The sequence below is a fragment of the Citrus clementina genome, unplaced genomic scaffold (genome assembly GCF_000493195.1).
Source record: "Citrus clementina cultivar Clemenules unplaced genomic scaffold, Citrus_clementina_v1.0 scaffold_9, whole genome shotgun sequence".
In the NCBI taxonomy this organism is placed as follows: Eukaryota; Viridiplantae; Streptophyta; class Magnoliopsida; order Sapindales; family Rutaceae; genus Citrus; species Citrus x clementina.
Genome location: NW_006261964.1, coordinates 16,529,012 through 16,550,006, shown reverse-complemented (window position 1 = coordinate 16,550,006; position 20,995 = coordinate 16,529,012). Strand labels below are relative to the sequence as shown.

General features: G+C 31.4%; 1 pseudogene; it reads left to right on the top strand.

The window, feature by feature from the left end:
- Positions 1 to 8,733: 8,733 nt before the first annotated feature.
- On the top strand, positions 8,734 to 16,160 carry LOC112099327 (annotated as a pseudogene).
- Positions 16,161 to 20,995: the final 4,835 nt, after the last annotated feature.

Genomic DNA, 20,995 nt, shown 5'->3' with positions numbered 1-20,995 from the left:
GCCAGCCACCATACTTTTTCGTCAATCGCTACATTATTTGCTTTATCAGTTATTACCTATTGTTTAATTAATAAAATCACAATAATTAGTTTAAAGAGAAAAGTTTGTGTGCCTTTACTTGGATACTTTTATTAGATCTAATGAAGTTAATCTAACCTTTTGTTTTAGCAAATCAGCAAACGTACGGGAGTTCTCGGTTGGCAACCATAAATACTTTTTTAATTGATGAGGGTGAGTTGATTGCAATAAGGCCAAATGCTCCCTAAAATTATACTAACAGAATTAATAAAATTGAAAAAAAAATAAATAAAAAAGAGGTTCAAATTTTCAGTCACATACTCTATGTATGGTAGAATCTCGGGGGTGTTCACCAAAACACATCGGTGCGCTTGCGCCAATGTAGGGCCATTAACCACCTTAATATTTGCACCTCTGAGTGGCCTTTTGACTGTAAAATCAATTACACAACCAATAGATAGTCCGATTGAATTACAGTTTGAAAGGTATTCAGTACAAAATTCAAGTGCTTCCTTAGCAATATAGCACTCTGCAATGCAACCTTCAGGACGATATTGGTTGCGTACATAACCCTTTATAGGTTTCATTTCTCTCTCAAATGGATACATCCATCGAAGGTAAACCAGGCCACATAATCTAACTTCTTCAACTAGATGGACTGTTAAATGGACCATTATATCGAAGAAGGCAGGTATGAAAGATTGTTCTAAATTGTATAAGGTGATTGTAAGTTCTTTTTGCAATTGGTCTAGAGAATTGGGCTCTACTACCTTAGAACACAAAGAATTAAAGAAGAGGCACAACCTGATTATGACAGATCTGACATTTTGAGGTAAACAATTTCAAATTGCTAATGGTAGTAGTTGTTGCATCAAGGTATGACAATCATGAGACTTAACCCTATGAAGACGACAATCATCCATTGAAACAATATTTCAAAAATTAGAACAATAGCCATCAGGAACTTTGACACTTTGCAAGGTTTCACAGAACATTTTTTTTCCTTCTTACTTAAAGTGTATGGGGCAGGGGGCAAGACTTTGTTTTGTTCATCAGGAGCTAATGCAATAAATGCTTTGTTAATTTTTTCTCTAAGCTCTAGATATGTAAGATCTTTTCTAGCATTAATTCCATCTTTTGTTTTCCCCGGTTGATGGAGTAATGTGCCATAGATGCTCTTGCATACATTTTTCTCAATATGCATCACATTTAGTTGATGGCGAACTAACAAATGTTCCCAATATTCTAAATCAAAGAAGATTGATCTCTTGTTGAAGGGTTTGCATGTGAGATATTGCATTTATACTAAGTCTAGCAAGTGCATTACAGGGAAAAGATAGATGAATTGACCCGAATTGAATATGTATCTTTATCAGGCTCTAATTAAATGGAACAAGTTAGGCCCAAAATTAAAAGCATCATGCAAAATTTTAAATGCAATTTCGAGAAATGGGGAAAAGGAGAAAAACCCAAATCTGCATTGACATTGTATCCATCAATTCAAGTTAAAGTGTACATGAAATTCAAAGTCCAGTGACATGGCAACTAAAGAAAGAGAGGAAAGAAAACTGATTTGAATCAGGCACTTATAAAACTACTCTTAGTTAAAAACTCTAGTATAATAATTGAACTTCAGTTACCTTTACCTCTATGTTAGGTTTTCCCAGGTCCCAAATTATAAACAATCCAGATTACAGAAAAAACTAAGAATTTTAAAACCCATTCTATAGTTAAACCGCAACAAAACAACATGCATGAGGAAAATAGGCACTGTAAATTGGAAACATAATAATTAAAAATAAATAAAAATGAATAAATGGCACCTTCAGAAACGAATTTATCGCAGTGAAGAGAGAGAGAGAACCAAATCGTGATAGAAATGAATTCCTCTGCTTCAGGCTTGGTTGGGATCAACGTGAAGTTTGATTACAGTGGGGGATATGATTTTAGGGTTTGGTTTACTTAGCTTTGACAGAGAAGGAGAACCGAGTGGTGAAATAATGATGAGTGAATGACTTAGAAAAAAATTAGCTTCAATTTTGGTCTTAGGGTTAGGATAAAACGATGCGTTTTACTTATCTTTATTTTTTCTAAGTGAAACGATACCGTTTCTAACTGAAAATATATTATTTACTAGTAAAATTTCAGCCAAAACCTGCTAAAATTTTCACTCAGGCGCACTCAATACATTTCAAGTTCTTTATAGTAGAAACATAATATTCTACTAATTCAATAGCATAACTAACAAAAAGTCAGAACGGTTTCAATTTTAAACTTAAAAGCTTTGGCTTTGAAAAGTCCTAGGTTCGAATATCAGTTTGGAACGAGATTCAAATTTTATTTTCTTTTACTGATACCTTAAACTTAAATGTTCCGATGTTCGAGGTCCCCGGTTCGAATTCCATCCGTTACATGATTATGATTATTTTATTTTTATTACTAATACTTTAGTGTGAGCGATTTCTGATGTCCAAATTTCAGACACCATAGTATCATTAATTTGTGATACTTATGTGTTAAACACGGAAAATGGCCCATATGTATACAAATACTGATACTTTGTAATAAAGTGTCACAAACCAAGTGTCAGTAAAGACCATTTTTCTAGTAGTGTTTATTACCCACTAACTCACTTAATGTAGATCTAACTATCCAATTCTATTTCCCCTAATATTTTTTCTCATTTTCCTTTCTTTTTCTCTTTTCCCCACATTTGACTTCTTTCTTATTTTTCTTATTTTCTTTTTCTTCTCTTTTCTCTTTTCCACTTTCTTATTTCTCTTCCATTTTCCTTTGTTTGCTCTGGATTCTCAAATTTGGTAAATGAAGGCACTGTTAAATTTTTTTGCATTTTATATAGCCACCGAACGGCCATCAAATGTAAGCAAGCAGCTCTCAATTTTTAAATATATATAAGCATCGCTTGAAGAAATCAAGCATCATGCACCTCTATTTTAGTACAATAGGTATGTTTATATGGGAGCTAATAAGAGTGATTGAAGTCAATCAAAAGACGTCATAACACTCAAAGCCTAATTAGACATGCAATAATTATATTAAACTCTCTATAAAATAAGCTTCTAGATGTTTCTTTTCTTAGGCCTATCTAGCCCATCATGGGCACTAATTCCAATATCTCCCAATTGCATGTGACGAGATAACACCATAGAGAGAGAATTGAAAGTAAGTTACCCCGAAGCCTTAAATGTATCTCTTGGTCCTTCGAAAAGCAACCTATAGTATCTAGACCCAATGCAGAGGTTGAATATAAGGCACTTGCTTTGACAGCAACTGAGCTAACATGGGTCACATATCTCTTTCGTGAAATAAGGATTTCTCTTGCTCAACCTCCTCAATTGCTTAGTGATAATTTAAGTGCTTTATATATGACTATTAATCCTGTTTTACATTCTTTCTCCAGGGATATAGAGGTTGGTTATCACTTTCATTGAGAAAAGGTTGCAGAAGGTGAGATGGTGAAAAAATTAGTTCCTTCAATGGTGACAAAAATAGTTCCTTCTTCCTTGGAAATTGTCGATGTATTCACCAAAGCTCTCTCGAAAGTCATGTTTCGCAATTTCTAACAAAACCTTAGCATCCAGATCGTATGTCACTTGCCAACTTGAGGGGGAGTAATAAGCAAGCTATAAATGGTCAACAGAAGAAAATTCACCAACGGTTAAAACATACAACATAGCTTGCACAAGTCAACGCTATCATTGAATTTCACTATCAAGGTTTTTGCAATATCATGTATCTTTAAAAAGGAAGTATTTCATTACCTATTTTGTAGTTTAGGAAAGCAGATTATGTAGTCCAACTATATTTCTGTAGTTATGTAATTAAATCTCTGATAGCTAGCTATTTCATTATATACATAACTTTTGTAAATTCACTTTGTAAACAATTAAAGTCAGAATACGAGTTATTATTTTTTTTTCAATAACACAAGTTGTATTATTTGCAAGTGCTAATTATCTAAACCCCTCTCTTGTGTTCCAAGCCAATTCCTGATCCACAAATGTCAATTCTAAAGCGAAGGTACTAAGTTCTTTTTAAGGACTTATTTTGATGGAAAAAAAAAAGATGAACTCAGTTTCCTTGGAAACGTCTCTATCAGTAGAAATGAAACCTCTAATGGATTTATAATCATCAGAAGATTATTTTCTGGGATATCATAATGTTAATCTTGCTAGTAGTCTATTTATCGTTGATTTAATTGATCAATGCATCAACACCTAAGCTGAGCTAGACATAGTTTTTAAATATCAGACATTAGAGACACTAAGACTATATGCAAATGCAGATTTTATTTATAGTTAAAACCCAGATGACTTTGTCTCAGAATAAAAATTTGAACAATACCTCCATTATTGTGGCAGTAATTACTTCATATGCATTTAGAAGTTGTAAGTAGTTGAGTGCTTCAGTGAACTTTAAAATCCAACCTCAAATTCACTCACTTAAGGCTCATGCATCTTGATCATAATTCCAGCCACATACCCAACAACACTCCAACTAATACTCCAAATCATGCGTAACAACCCACCATCTTCCAACAGCACTCTAATTCTAGCGATATACAGAGCAACACTCCGACCTATACCCACAACCCAATCTACACCAAAATCAATCAAAATACCTAATATTATCAAATGTAAAACATCTATACTGCAATCCTTAACAACAACCATTATAGTTTAACACTAAAACTTTAATTTCAACAAATTGTAACAAATAATAACAAGGTGCATCTACAGTTTCATACTCATACTAACTATTTTGCAAATGCGACAAGGATGTGGAAAAAATGGTTAGCCCACTCCAAAAGAACCTCATTAAGTTCATCCTGAGTATATTCCTTCTTTGCATTAAAGTGTTAATCGCAAGATTAATATTGTCAAACTTCAAAAATAATGCCACAGATATAGTATAAAAGCAAGTTGAGATATATACTATTCAAGAATTTACAAAATCATCCCGCTTTCATGCTTTTGTTCTTCAGGCTTGAATTGTACAGAATCCTGTATAACTCCTTCCAATTTCTTAGTTTTTACCCCGAGAGCAACCAAAATGTGCATTTGCTCACCTAAACTTTCAACCTCAACATAAACTTTTTTCACTTTAGTCTAGTAACACTTGCCAAATTATCAAACTCATCATCAAGCCTCTTAAAAAAATACTGTTGTTCCCATCTTTCGTCAACAATTTTCAAAAAAAATTTCAAAACAAAATAATCCAAAAAATTGCTAGGAGTTGTTTTGACTTTAGAACACAGCAAAAAACCCTTAAAAATCTACAAAGGTTGTCATGTTGCCGTTCTATAGTGAAAACAACCCCTGCAATTTACCAAGGGTTGTTTTTACTGCAAAAAAGCCAAAAAAAAAAAGGTCCCTATAAACTTTCAGCAGCTATTTTGACAACAAATCTATAGCAAAATAGCTAAAGTTTGCATAAATTCTCAATTGATACTTTCAAAAGAATTAGAAAAGAAAATAATGTTATCTATGATAGACACCATTGTCGAAGTCATAGCAAATAGCCTGCAAATTAGTAATAATAATAGCATTTACATCAGTTTATTAAATTGCTTTTATTGTTATTTTTTTTTGGCAAAGATATGTAAATGAAATAAATAATTCATTTGCATATATGTGAATTATCCAACTAACAAAGAAATGTAGGCTAAAATAACTATCTGCATTAAAGAAAAAGAAATTATCTAGAATTAGAAACATTACCTTTCCCATAATAATTAGTTCCCTTAGTAGAGTGAATACATTTTTTTTGCAAGAGATAACTTAATACTTCACAAGTCCATGGAAGCCTAGAATCTATCAAGGAAATTACAACTTCTAACAAGAGAGTTGGTAGCATGTTCAATTATTTTAAAATCACTAAAATTTGATTTTTAAATTCCTTTTTGTCCAATAAATAATCGGAAAAGCAAACATTGAATTGCAATTCAACTTTTAGAAAATTCTGCATCATAAAAGGCTGGAAAAGTTATAAGATGCAAAGTTTCTTATATTATGGCACATTATTTCTCAGTAACTGACTCCTACCTATTTCATGATTATTCATACTATTATTTATTATGTTGATCACTTGATTGTTGGGTCATGCATGTGTATACAGTTGCAATCTCCAGAATCTCACGGACGCCACTAATGATAATTAAGTCAATAAAGTGAATAATTAAGCAAATGAACTTAAGAAAAAAAAACAAGTAGGTTGATCAATTGAATTACCTAATGGCTTTGTGTCCGAAAATCACGGGCAACGTAATTTAGGTGGCTAAAAAAAAAATAATGGTCATAATGTGATCAAATGAAAAGACAAATTTGAGTTCATTTTTGTAAGTAAATCTTATATTGAGAGTTAACAAATTTAAATATAGTTAATTAATTAAATTACCTTAGTTAATGATTTCTAGAAAGTAACATCACTGTGGTAGAAGGATGTGATAGAATCTTGATCCAAACCTCACAAGCCACCACCAACAACACATTACTTGTCATTACCTGTATCTATCTGCTTTCCTCCCTCTTCCTGCCGCTTCACCTTTCGTTGGAATTGAAGCCAAGAATCAACACTAGCTCTTTCATAATTTCGATCAAACTCTTGTGAATTGACGAGAACCACTACCAGGACGTCGACTCTATGGCCTATCGGTGGGATTTGAAAGTCAACTCTTTTACTCAGGTTAATTGGTTGTGAATGTAGGAAGTTTATTTAATCGTGAGTGAGGGTTTGAGCTTCTTGATTAGTGTTAAAAATTGTATGTTTATTAAGGGATAAAAATGTTATTTTGTTTTATTAATGTAATTTTTATTTGTAATTGTGTAACATATTGTGAATTTCTAATTATTTTTCTAAATATTTGATTTTGTGTATTTTTGTGTGTTTATTCGGTAAAAATAATAATTTCATGCAATTTGAGGCTCCGAACAAATGCATGGATGTCAAATTTGGATTCCGGAAGTCCGAGAAATTATGTCATTGTCGAGGAGGATCCAAGACTTTTGTTATATTTTTTTACGTTTTTACCACGGTAAATGTTGTAATTGTAAAATTATAAGTTTTTATCATATTAGGTATGGTAATTTTAGTGGAATGTGTTGGATATGCTTGAGTGGATAAGTTAGGTTTATGTTTTATTAGTGGGACAAATGTAAGGTTAAGATGTAATTAGATTTTTTTTTTTTTGTGTGGTGTGGATTTACCATGTATTAGTATAAATAGAGGCGGGGGGGGGGGGGGGGTGAAGACACCTCTACACACCTTTTCTTCTCTTCTTTTCCGCCAAATTCTTCTTCTCATCTCTCTTTGTAATTTATTTTCAATCAATAAAATTAGTTTTATTTCAATTTTCAAATTCCATTTTTAATTATGTGTTTTTCAATTTTAGTAATTTCCTTTATAAAAAAAAATGTTTAGCTAAATATTAATAGTTAGGGGAAGGTGAAACTCTTAGGAAATAAATATGATTTAATGAAATTCTATTTTTAATTTTATAAATTAAATTATTTTCTATTTAATTTTATACATATTTTATATTATGAGATTTTGATTTATTATAGACAAACAAGGGAGTTTGGCACAATAAATTCTTTTTATCTAAATATAAGGTATGGTAAAATGGTATTTTGACTTATTGTAGACAAATTAAATTTTGGCACAATGAATACTTAATCCATTATAAAATTAAAGGGAAAAAAATAATAATTTATATAATTAATCTTTTGGGTAAAAAATCTAAAAAATGGCAAAAAGAATTTATTAAGTTTTATTTACTACTAAGAGTGAATCCACAACCCTAACTTATTCAATTTCATAGTTTTATTTAAATTAAGTTGTTTATATTTAAGTTTTATTTTCAAATTTTAGATAAAATAAAAAAAAAACAAATTAAATCTTTTCTCTGTGGATCGACCTCAGACTCACCGAGATATATTATAACTAGGCACTCTTATACTTGAAAGTAAATCAAATAGTTTTAAGCCGTGTCAAGTTTTTGACGCCGTTGCCGGGGAGAGGTATTTTTTTTTTCCTTTTATTTTTTTACTTTTTGTGTAAATTTTCGTGTGCCCCCTTTTCCTTTTCTTAAATTCTCTTCTACCCCCACATCTTTCATAATTCTAGTTTCACCCCAACAATTTTCGTTTCTTACTCATTCTTCTCATAATTACGTTCTGACCCTAAAATCTTTCCGAATCTTCACTTTCATCACATATGGCTCAATTCTAAACTTCTACAAATTACAGTGTGGCCATAAAATTATAAATAATTTTCAATAAGATCCCCAGACGAAATTTCTCACAATAATTAGACTTGGATTTATTTGGACTTAATTTGGACCAAGAAAACTAACTACTAACACTTAACTAAGTAACTACTAACTTTTTATTTCAGTATTTAATTTTCAGTTTTTTTATTTTTTTTATTTCACATTTATTTTATGCTTTTTTTTTGTTAATTTAATTGGTGGGTTCAACCACCAAAATTGTTATTTAATTTTAAGTTATTAATTTTCTTTTGTACACTTATATTATTTACATTTTTCATTTTTCATTTTTTTCTTTTTGCAATTTTCATTTAGTTTTTGTGTTACTAATTTGTTTGTTATCTTTGTGATATAATTATTGTATGAGACATTGGTCTCGAACTTCAAGTGGCAGGTTAATTCGTAGATCTCAATCACCACCACCAATCATGGACGAGATCCAAGACGAAAACAATTTAGGCCAACTTAATCCTCCAATTGATCAAAGAGACAACCAATCTCAATATAATCAACCGAGAACTTTGAGAGACTACATGAATCCAACTAGAACTGGACCACCGTCGTGTATAGTATTTCCTCCAGAAGCATCTCGATTTAACTTCAAACCAGGTATTATCCAACTTTTACCAACATTTCATGGTTTAGAATTTGAAAATCCATATTTGCATCTAAGAGATTTCGAGGAAGTTTCTAATACATACACAGACCAAAATTGTAGCATGAACATAATTAGATTAAAGCTTTTTCCTTTTTCATTAAAAGATAAAGCTAAAACTTGGCTACAAAACCTTAGATCTAGATCAATAAGAACTTGGAATAACATGCAAGAACAGTTTTTGAAAAAATTCTTTCCACCTCATAGAACAAATTCTTTTAAAAGGCAAATCACTTCTGTCACTCAAAAAAATGGAGAAACATTATACCAATGTTGGGATAGGTTTAAAGAATTGCTTAACATATGTCCACACCATGGTTTTGAAACTTGGTAATTGGTCACTTATTTCTACGAGGGCTTAATACCACAAACTAGACAAGTTGTAGAAATGATGTGTAATGGTGAATTTAAAGATAAAAATCCTGAAGATGCACTAGATTACCTTGACCAATTAGTTGAAAATGCACAACATTGGGATACTGTTGGAACTTTTGAATTGACTAATAAACCACAACCATCTCCATCTAGTGGAGGAATCTACAACCTTAGGGAAGATCATGATTTACAAGCAAAATTTGCATCCCTAGTTAGGAAGGTTGAAGCTTTGGAAAATAAAAAAAAATGATCAAGTAAAATTTGTTCAAGAAATTGCATGTGATGTTTGTAGTTTTAATGATCATTTCACTCAAGATTGTCCCACTCTGCCTGCACTCAAAGAATGTTTGCATGATCAAGCTAATGTCATCAACACTTTTAATAAACCAAACCCATATTCACAGACTTATAATCCTGGTTGGAGAAATCATCCAAATTTCAGTTGGAGGAATAATAATAATGCACAATCTTCACAAGCACCACCTCCACAAAATTTTCAAAATACTCATCCTTATGTACCATATGTTCCACCACCATGGAAAAATTTGGAAGATACAATGCATTCATTCATTAGGAAGCAAGATACTATTAACAATCAAAATGCACAAACTTTTTCTGATTTGAAAGATACTCCTGCTAAAATTACTTATGCACTCACAATTCAAGAAAAAGGAAAATTTCCAGCTCAACCACAACCAAATCCGAAGATTCAAAATGCACCCATGGACCATGTTAAGTCAGTTATAACTCTTCGTAGTGGTAAGGTTATTGATCGGCCTATTCCTGAACCTTGTGAAAATGAAAAATCAAAGGGTAAGGAAGAACTAGATAAACTTACACCTAGTGAAGAAATAACTACTGTTCCATCTGAACCACCATTTCCGCATGCATTGAATAAACCAAGGAAATCAAACCACTCTAATGAAATTTATGAAATCTTTAAGCAAGTGAAAGTTAACATTCCTCTGTTAGATGCAATCAAGCAGGTGCCTTTATATGCCAAATTTTTAAAGGACTTATGCACTGTTAAGAGAAAATTGAAGGTAAAAAAAGAGTGCTTTCATGGCTGAACAAGTAAGTACCATTCTGTCTGCTAATAATAAGTTAAAATATAAAGATCTTAGTTGTCCTACAATTTCTTGTATTATTGGAGCTCACAAAATTGAGCATGCTTTGTTAGACCTTGGTGCTAGTATTAATTTGCTTCCACATTCAGTTTTTCTTCAACTTAATCTTGGTGAGTTAAAATCAACTTCAACTACACTTTTGCTTGCCGATAGATCAGTTAAAATACCAAAAGGAATAGTGGAAGATGTTTTAGTACAAGTTGATAAATTCATATACCTTGTGGATTTTATTGTTTTAGAAACTAAACCTGTTGTGAATAATTATAAACCAATTCCTGTAATTTTGGGTTGACCATTTTTAGCAACTACTAATGCTTTGATTAATTGTAGGAATGGTTTAATGAATTTGTCATTTGAAAATATGACTCTGGAATTGAATGTTTTTAATATGTGTAGGCAACCCAATGAGGAATATGAGAATGAAGATGAGATTGATGAACAAAAGGAATTGCTTGAATCTTGTATAGAGGAGAATATTCAAAAAGGGATTTTTTCTGAACTTAGTGATATTTGTTTGGTTAATTCAATTGAATCAAATAAACAGCTTGAACATGATACTTCTAATATAAATTTGTTGTTTGATTCTTGTCAGACTTTGCAAACTGATAATGGGAAACCAAAATTTGAGGAGCTTGGAATTATTGAAAAGACTGAACAACAAGAAGCACCTAAATTGGAATTGAAACCTTTGCCAGAGGGATTGAAGTATGCTTATCTTGGAGAATAACAAACTTATCCTGTTGTGATTTCTTCGACCTTATCAAGCGACCAAGAAGGTAAGTTACTATCTGTTCTTAAAAAGTATAAAAATGCAATTTGATGGACTTTAAATGACAATAAAGGTATTAATCCTTTAATTTGCACACATAGAATCAATTTGGAAGAAAATGCTAAAACATGTCAACAATCTCAAAGAAGATTAATCCACACATGAAAGAAGTAGTAAAAACAGAAGTTCTTAAGTTACTTGATGCAGGAATCATCTACCCTATCTCTGATAGTAAGTGGGTAAGTCCTACACAAGTAGTGCCTAAAAAATCTGGAATCACTGTTGTTAAAAATAAAAAAGGTGAATTAATTCCAACACGAATTACATCTAGTTGGCGCATGTGTATTGATTATAGGAAATTAAATGAAGCCACTAGAAAAGATCATTTTTCTTTACCATTTCTTGACCAAATCTTAGAAAAAGTAGCTGGACATCCCTACTACTGCTTTTTAGATGGGTATTCAGGTTATTATCAAATTCCTATAGCACTTGAAGACCAAGAAAAAACCACATTTACATGTCCCTTTGGAACATTTGCATTTAAAAGAATGCCATTTGGACTTTGTAATGCTCCTGCAACATTTCAAAGATGCATGTTAAGTATTTTCACTGATATGATTGAACATTATTTAGAGGTCATTATGGATGATTTGACAGTGTTTGGGAATTCTTTTGATGATTGCCTTGATAATTTGGAAAACGTTTTAAAAAGATGTGTTGAAAAAGAACTCGTTTTAAATTGGAAAAAATGCCATTACATGGTTACTTCTGGAATTGTTTTGGGTCATGTTATATCTATTAAAGGAATTGAAGTTGACAAAGCAAAAATTGAAGTCATATCTAAATTGCCACAACTAAAAACAGTTAGAGATGTGCGATCCTTTTTAGGGCATGCAGGATTTTATAGGAGGTTTATAAAAAACTTTAGTATCATATCTAAACCACTTTGTAACCTTTTATTAAAAGATAAACCATTTGAATGGACTGATAATTGCCAAAAATCTTTTGAGAAAATAATTTGCCTTTTGACATCTGCACTTATTATGCAATCTCCTTATTGGTCTTTGCCTTTTGAATTAATGTGCGATGCAAGTGACTTTGTTATTGGTGTTGTTTTCGGACAAAAAAAGGATCGTAAGTCGTTTGTGATTCATTATGCGAGTAAGACTTTGGATAGTACTCAAATGAATTATTCGACAACTGAAAAAGAATTACTTGTTGCGGTATATGCACTAAACAAATTTCGCTCATATTTGCTTGGTTCTAAAACTCTTGTTTTTACTGATCACGCTGCTGTGAGATATTTGATGACTAAACAAGATGTCAAACCAAGACTAATTCGTTGGATTTTGTTACTTCAAGAATTTGACCTCACCATCAAAGATAAAAAGGGTGTCGAAAATGTCATTACTGATCTTTATCAAGACTCACATATGAAATCTGCACTGATATAACACCCATCAATGATTCATTTCCTGATGAATTTTTATTATCTGCTACTTCAATACCATGGTATGCTAAAATTGTTAATTTCCTTGTTACAGGTAAAATGCCTTCGCAATTGAATACTCAAGACAAGAAGAAATTTTTGGATGAAGTAAAGAAATTTTATTGGGATGATCCTTACTTATTCAAATATTGCTCTGATCAGATTTTTCGACGATGCATTCCTGATAATGAGGTAAGTAGCGTCATTAATTTTTGTCATTCTGAAACATGCGGTGGGCACTTTTCTTCAAGAAAAACTACGGCTAAAATTTTACAAAGTGGATTTTATTGGCCTACCATATTTAAAGACACATATGAATTTTGCAAAACTTGTGAAAATTGTCAAAAATTAGGATCAATTACTAAAAGAAACATGATGCCCTTAAATCCCATACTTGAAATTGAAATATTTAACTGTTGGGGAATTGATTTCATGGGTCCATTTCCACCATCTTTTGGATTTGTGTACATATTAGTGGCAGTTGATTATGTCTCAAAATGGATTGAAGCAATGTCTTGTCGAAATAATGATAGTAAAACTGTTGTTAAATTTTTAAGAGAAAACATTCTAAGTCGATTTGGAATCCCTCGAGCCATTATTAGTGATGGAGGTAGGCATTTTTGTAATAAGTCATTTGAGTCTTTAATGAAAAAATATAGAATTATACATAAAGTTGCTACCCCTTATCATCCTCAAACAAATGGTCAAGTTGAATTAGCAAATAGGGAGATAAAACAAATTTTAGAAAAAACAGTTAACCCAAACAGCAAATATTGGTCTCTTCAATTGACTGATGCACTTTGGGCATACCGTACTACATTTAAAACGTCTTTAGGAATGTCACCCTATCGGCTAGTTTATGGTAAACCTTGTCACTTACCTGTTGAACTTGAACATAAATCATTTTGGGCTATTAAAGCTTTTAATTCAAATTTGGATGATGTTGGTAATGTGCGGAAATTACAATTGAATGAACTTGAGGAATTAAGAAATGATGCATATGAAAATTCAAGAATTATTAAGGCAAGAACAAAAATTTTTCATGATAAAAGAATTTTTCGAAAAACATTTGAAATTGGTCAAAGAGTGTTGCTTTATAATTCTCGTCTTCATTTGTTTCCAAGAAAGTTAAAGTCAAAGTGGAGTGGCCCATTTATTGTAAAAAATGTATATCCACATAGGGTTGTAGAAATTAAGAATCCAAAAAACAGTGTCACATTTAAAGTTAATGGTCAAAGAATAAAGCCCTATCTGGAATGCCAACCACGTGAACCAAGCAGCAAAATAAATTTGAGTGACCCACAAAATCTTGATTAAGTTTTTAATGAGTATTTTAACTTTTCATTGTTGTTTTACCGTTTGAATTGTTTGATTGTCTTGAATGATACGCGTTGTAATGTTTCTTACTTAAGTGTGTTTAATAATTGTGTTTTCTTCATCATTATACATCATGAGTACCTCAATAAGGAATATTCTGTTTACACATCTTAAAAGACTTTTGCGAATAAGATTTCACTTGAGAAGATTGATACAAAGTTGTAAATCACATCCAATTTAGGAACAACAACCACCAGAATTAGTGGCCTACATTGAGGATCAAGAAAGACAACTCAGAGCAATAGAGCGTGCCATATATGAATTTCAATTGGAGCTTGAGGTTAACTCAATGAAAGGACGAATGTAAATTCATTTTCCTTTGTACATATTGTGTTTCTTTTTTGTTGTTCGCTTTCATGTTTGATTTGATTTTGCAGATTTGATTTTAGTGTGTTTTGATTTATTTTCCCGTATAAATGGCGGATAACGGTCCTTCGTAACTTGTTAAGTCAGTATCCTCAGTTTCCCACAATAACTGAAATCTCAAAATCAAGCATGGAAGAAATACAACATAAATTGCATAAGCGTTTTCATTCTCTCCCTAAAAATGCACTCAAAAAAATTTACAAAGCTTATTGTGAAAGATTGCGTTTGTTAATGATCAACGAAATTCCTTCTGATATTCGTTGGTTAATTGAAGCAAAGGTCTAATTTGTTGGTGAGTTTCTTGATCCATTCATTTCTTACATGCCTGGTTTTGGTAAAAGCACATTTGCTAAAAAACGAAGAGCTAGAAGACTTGGCTCAAAATGTCATAATTGTGTATGACTTAGTTGCAGACTAGAAATTTGTAAATCTTTAGGAATGGTTTCTGATAGTCGAGAAGATAAAATTAAATTCGTCAAAGATGGCATGAGTAAAGAATCGTTGGATGATATCTTACGATCTCTTGAGACGCATCGAAGCGGACATGTGCAATATGAGATACACAGGTTATGGAGACTATTCCAAAACGAAAGTGCACAGTTTAGTCTTGGGAATCTGACTAAAAAAGACCATGTTTGCCAGTTTATAAGAAAACTGGATGGGAAGCCTATCGTCGACCCATAGAGGGCGTTCAAGCCGTTACTGGACGTAAAACCAGAGGAAGATGTGAGCCACAATCACAACTACCAGTAAATATCCTTTTACTTTATTGCTCTTTTATCATTTGCATTATTGCATTTAATGGTGTGATTTTGTATTTAATCATTATTTGTTTTCTTTTACTTTCTCTTTTCAGTGTTTGCTTTTCTTTTTACTGTTTGCTTTTGAATAATTGAGACATGAGCTTTACGCGTCATCTGACAAATACACCAACCTATTTACAGTTGTTTCTCATTTTGTCTGTCACTCAGATCTTTAAATAATAGCTCTTTTTCCAAACCACTCACAACTTGTTTTTGAAGATTATTCTAATGGCAGCATCTTCGAGTAGACAATTCAAAAATATTTGTGTGCTCTCTAGATTTCATTATGGAAAATACAAAGAGTTCGTTCAAGCAGCTGTAGATCTTGGTCGTGCCATAGCTGAGAGAAAACTACACCTTGTATATGGAGAAGGTGACCGCAGGTTATCAAAACTTATCTCAGAAGTTGTTTTTATTAGAGGAAACCAGGTACTAGGTATCATTCCACAAGCCTTAAAACCTCTAGGATGCAGGTCTGATGTACCAATTGGAGAAGAGTTAGTTGTCTCAAGTATGCAAGAGTGAATAACTGAGATGTTAAATCATGCTGACGTTTTTATTTTCTTGCCAGGAGATCTTGCAACTTTAGAGGCATTGATTACATTTGCATCTTGGGCCCATCTATACATCCATAAAAAACCCATCGGTTTACTAAATGTTAATAATTTTTTTGATGGGTTGCTCACATTCATTAACCATGCAATTAAGAATCATTTTATTCAAATCTCTGCAAAAAATCTTTTTGTTTGTGCTTCTACTGCTAATGAGTTACTTGATCTTTTACAAGCTTACAAACCAGAGCTAGATCCTAAGACCTTAGCCTTAGAATGGTTGACTAATGATGGTAACCCTAGCCCTAGTAAGAAGTACAAATTGGATTTAACTCTTCAGTGATAACTATCTTCTTGGAGCTATGAGGTTGTGTCTTCTAAACTCTACTTCTTTTCTTTAAGCCATTGAGGACAATGTCTTGTTCAGGTTGGGGGGAGGGAATAGTTGACAAATGTAGAATATAGCAAATCCTAATAATGCTTTTGTCGAAGATGGCAGAATATGGGGTGTAGGGACTCTAGAAACGCATCTTCAGCGGATTGTTCATGTGTGATCTTTCCTATTTCTTCTTTTATTATTTATGTTTTCTTTATCTTTTTTTCATCTTTCTGCATGTATATAATGTTTAAATTAGGTTGGGGGGAAGGGATAATTGACGTAAATTGTAAATAGGTGTGTTTAATTTTTTTTTTAAAAAAACCAAAACAATCAATAATTTTTTGTGTGTCTAGGATGGCTGTGTAAAGAGTCACAACTTTTGAGACGCATCCTAATAGTCTTGTTGTATTATATTTTGATTTTATAATTCATAATAAGTTGTTTTTGTTCCCTTTTCTTTGAATTACTCAAATTTGTGAACTCTCCTCCATTTGGTTATAAAGTTATTTTGTTGTTTACTCATTTAACATGTATTATTAAATCATTCTTCACACACACACTATGACACATACTAGTGGGTTGTAAGTTAAAAGTTTTGCAGCATTTAGTTCTTTTGATTTATTAGGAATAATATCTAAGGTGGTAGAAAGTGTATATTGCCAAAAAACAAAAAAACAAAAAAAAAGAAGAAAAAAAATTGAATGAGTGCAATTAAATCTAGAACTCGAGTAATTAAGTCCGTAGGGGTGTTTCAACACCTAGTGCCCTAAGGTCAACTGGTCTGGGAGTCACTGGCCTAAAGCTCGCTACATGCGTTATAGATATACTATTTGCTTATTTATTAAAAACCCGAGTAATTAAGTCCGTAGGGGTGTTTCAACACCTAGTGCCCTAAGGTCAATTGGTCTGGGAGTCACTGATCTAAAGCTCGCTACATGGGTTAAAAATGCAATATTTTTGTAAAAAAAAAAAAAGAGCTTGAATAATCTACTGCCTGAAGATAGAATTTCTAATGAGTTTTAGAATGAAAATGTTGTTTTCTTTTAATGAAACCCCATAAGTATTGTGTTAATTACTTGAGCACAAAAGAAGGTTTATAATATTCTGGATAATGAGTGGATGGCCAAGAGTTAAAAAAAAAATATTTGGAGAGTTTAATTATTTGGTAGTTTAGAGGATAGATGAACAACTATTAACTTGTATGTGAATTTTGTAAATCTTAATTTAATATAACGCTTTAATTGCTAGGGGCTAGCAATAAGCTAGTTGGAGGGTGTGATTAGTGTTAAAAATTGTATGTTTATTAAGGGATAAAAATGTTATTTTGTTTTATTAATGTAATTTATATTTGTAATTGTGTAACATATTGTGAATTTCTAATTATTTTTCTAAATATTTGATTTTGTGTGTTTATTAGGTAAAAATAATAATTTCATGCAATTTGAGGCTCCAAACAAATGCATGGATGTCAAATTTAGATTCCGGAAGTCCGAGAAATTATGTCATTATCGAGGAGGATCCAAGACTTTTGTCATATTTTTTTTACGTTTTTACCACGGTAAATGTGGTAATTGTAAAATTATAAGTTTTTATCATATTAGGTATGGTAATTGTCAGTGGAATGTGTTGGATATGCTTGAGTGGATAAGTTAGGTTTATGTTTTATTAGTGGGATTATTAGTGGGACAAATGTAAGGTTAAGATGTAATTAGATTTTTTTTATTTGTGTAGTGTGGATTTACCATGTATTAGTATAAATAGAGGGGGGGTGAACACACCTCTACACACATTCTCTTCTCTTCTTTCCCCCTAAATTCTTCTTCTTATCTCTCTTTGTAATTTATTTTCAATCAATAAAATTAGTTTTATTTCAATTTTCAAATTCCATTTTTAATTATGTGTTTTTCAATTTTAGTAATTTCCTTTATAAAAAAAATGTTTAGCTAAATATTAATAGTTAGGGGAAGGTAAAACTCTTAGGAAATAAATATGATTTAATGAAATTCTATTTTTAATTTTATAAATTAAATTATTTTCTATTTAATTTTATACATATTTTATATTATGAGATTTTGATTTATTGTAGACAAACAATGGAGTTTGGCACAATAAATTCTTTTTATCTAAATATAAGGTATGGTAAAATGCTATTTTGACTTATTGTAGACAAATTAAATTTTGGCACAAGGAATACTTAATCCATCATAAAATTAAAGGGAAAATAATAATAATTTATATAATTAATCTTTTGAGCAATAAATCTAAAAAATGGCAAAAAGAATTTATTAAGTTTTATTTACTACTAAGAGTGAATCCACAGCCCTAACTAATTCAATTTCATAGTTTTATTTAAATTAAGTTGTTTATATTTAAGTTTTATTTTCAAATTTTAGATAAAATAAAATAAACAAATTAAATCTTTTCTCTGTGAATTGACCTCGGACTCACCGAGATATATTATAACTAGGCACTCTTATACTTGAGAGTAAATCAAACACGTTTAAGTCATATCACTTCTAAGGTTTCAATTTCTTAGGTTTGGAGAGGTGTTGAGTGAGGTTTTCTAACTCATAACATTTTGTAGCATTTTGATAAAACTCCCCATTCAATTCCTTCATTTACTTTTTCATATAATTTAAATTATCAATTAAATTATAATACACTTTTTTTCTTTTTCTTTTAATAAAATATTAAATCAAAATTTTGGTCAAACATGATCAAATTTATATTTCTTTCACTTGATAGAAAAAATTTCTATCACTATTCTATCATAATTCGTTCATACTATAATGATATAAGTCAATTTTCCTAAAATACGTCACAAACTGTCGGTTATCTATTAATAGTTTTCTAGTAGCGCAAGTGTTCAGAAAAAAAAATGAAAGGCCAAAATTAATAATGTCTTTATTACTTTTTCATTAGAGCATTGTTTCTAGAACCTGCTTGCCTCATCAACAATTGGAGAAACTAAACTTTCTTCACACATGTATCTTCAAACCAACGCCACTTAACACATATCTCAAATTTTCTAAATGTCATTTCTTTTTTGTTCTACAAAACTAACTTCCCCCCATCTGTTGGGAAAATATGCTCTTTAAAAGCATATGTGTTTATTTAATTGTAATAAACATTTTTTCTGATTAATAAAATTAATGAGGTATTTTATTCAAATATCTTAATTGCATTAATATTTGTATTAAAGTCCATTTAATCATATTATATGTATTTATGTGATCACCATGTGGATTCACAGAAGACATAAATACAAGTTATCTTATGATTAAATAAATTTAGTTCGCAGTTGATAAATAAAGTTGGGCACTTTATTTAGGTATAGACTGTAATAAATTCATTGAATGATTTGTCTTAATCATGTGTGAATTTATTGATGTAGTACGACTACATTGAATAGGATCATATATGAGATTTAATTAACTTTGTAATAACTGTCAGACTTATTAAATCTCATAGGGGTTGATTTTACTGTAATCTTAATCTTGAGTTAATTATGATTTCATGATTGTAATTGTTATTTCATTTGAGTTACCAATGGGCACGACACATCCTTGTGGTCAAGATTACCCGGTATCTTGGTGGGAGCAATTATGAGTATTGGAGTTATGGATTAACAATATAGAATTTGTACAACACATCTCTTGATAGGTTTTCGGTACTTGATCATAGAATTCTCTGGCCAGAGTGTGTCAACATATTTAGTATGTTGAAAATGATCATTAGAGAAAACCAGTAAGGATCAAGGAATAAGATGTTATTAAATTAATTGGACAGTTGAGATATCAATTTAATTAACGATGTGGTACAAAGGATTGTACAGTAAAGAAATCAATGTGGCTTGGGACGAATTATTATTCGAGCATATAATTATGGAAGTCAGTTCCAATCTTTTAGTGGAGTAGATTTGGAATTAAATAATTGGGCTAGTTTAATTACAGGCCTAATTATTGTAGCCACTATTGTATGTTCCCAAATGATCCCCGGGTTAGCTCATTTAATTGACTGCACCACTACTGGACTAATAAGTAAGATAACTAGCTATTTGGGTCAAAAGCCTAAATATATCATTTAGTGGGAGAAGCTATTTAATTAACTTTTGTGGGGGCCTTATGTTATTTTACAAGGTGGGTCCCCTATTGAAAAAGAAAATAACGTGGGTTTTGTTTTTTGATTATTTGGAGCCTAGGGTTTTCACTAAAGGGTGATATAAAAGGCTTATTTTCTCTAAAGAAAAGTGATCAGCCACTTTATACAGATCGGAGAATAAGATTTTTCTCTCTATTGTTGAGAGAAAAATTTTCTCGTGCTAGTTGCTTTGGTAGTGATAAAGGCGCCCACATGTCAAGTGCAGATCGAACCTGAGTCATAACCTGGAAGATCATTGGTGACGGTTCGTGATCTAACAAGCGTAGTGGTGACGGATCGTGATCTAATAGGAGTGGTGGTGGCGGATCGTGATCTAGGAGCCTCAATCACTTCAGCGGAAAAAGCCAACTCGGATTTTCAAGATACGATTTCTAGAATACAAATTCTTATATATTATATGAGAGCGATCTTCAAAAGGTTTTATAAAAAAATTAAAAACCTGATTTTTCCCAACAATTGGTATTAGCGCCATCTCATATTAATATATAAGAATTTCGTATGAAATCATTCTTAAAATTTATGTATTAGAGTGGCACAATTTATTTACATATATATTATTTGTTTAATATATGAATAAAGCATGTTTTGGTTTGTCTTAATTCATGGTTAGATTTTTCGTTGTATTTTTTCTTTAGATC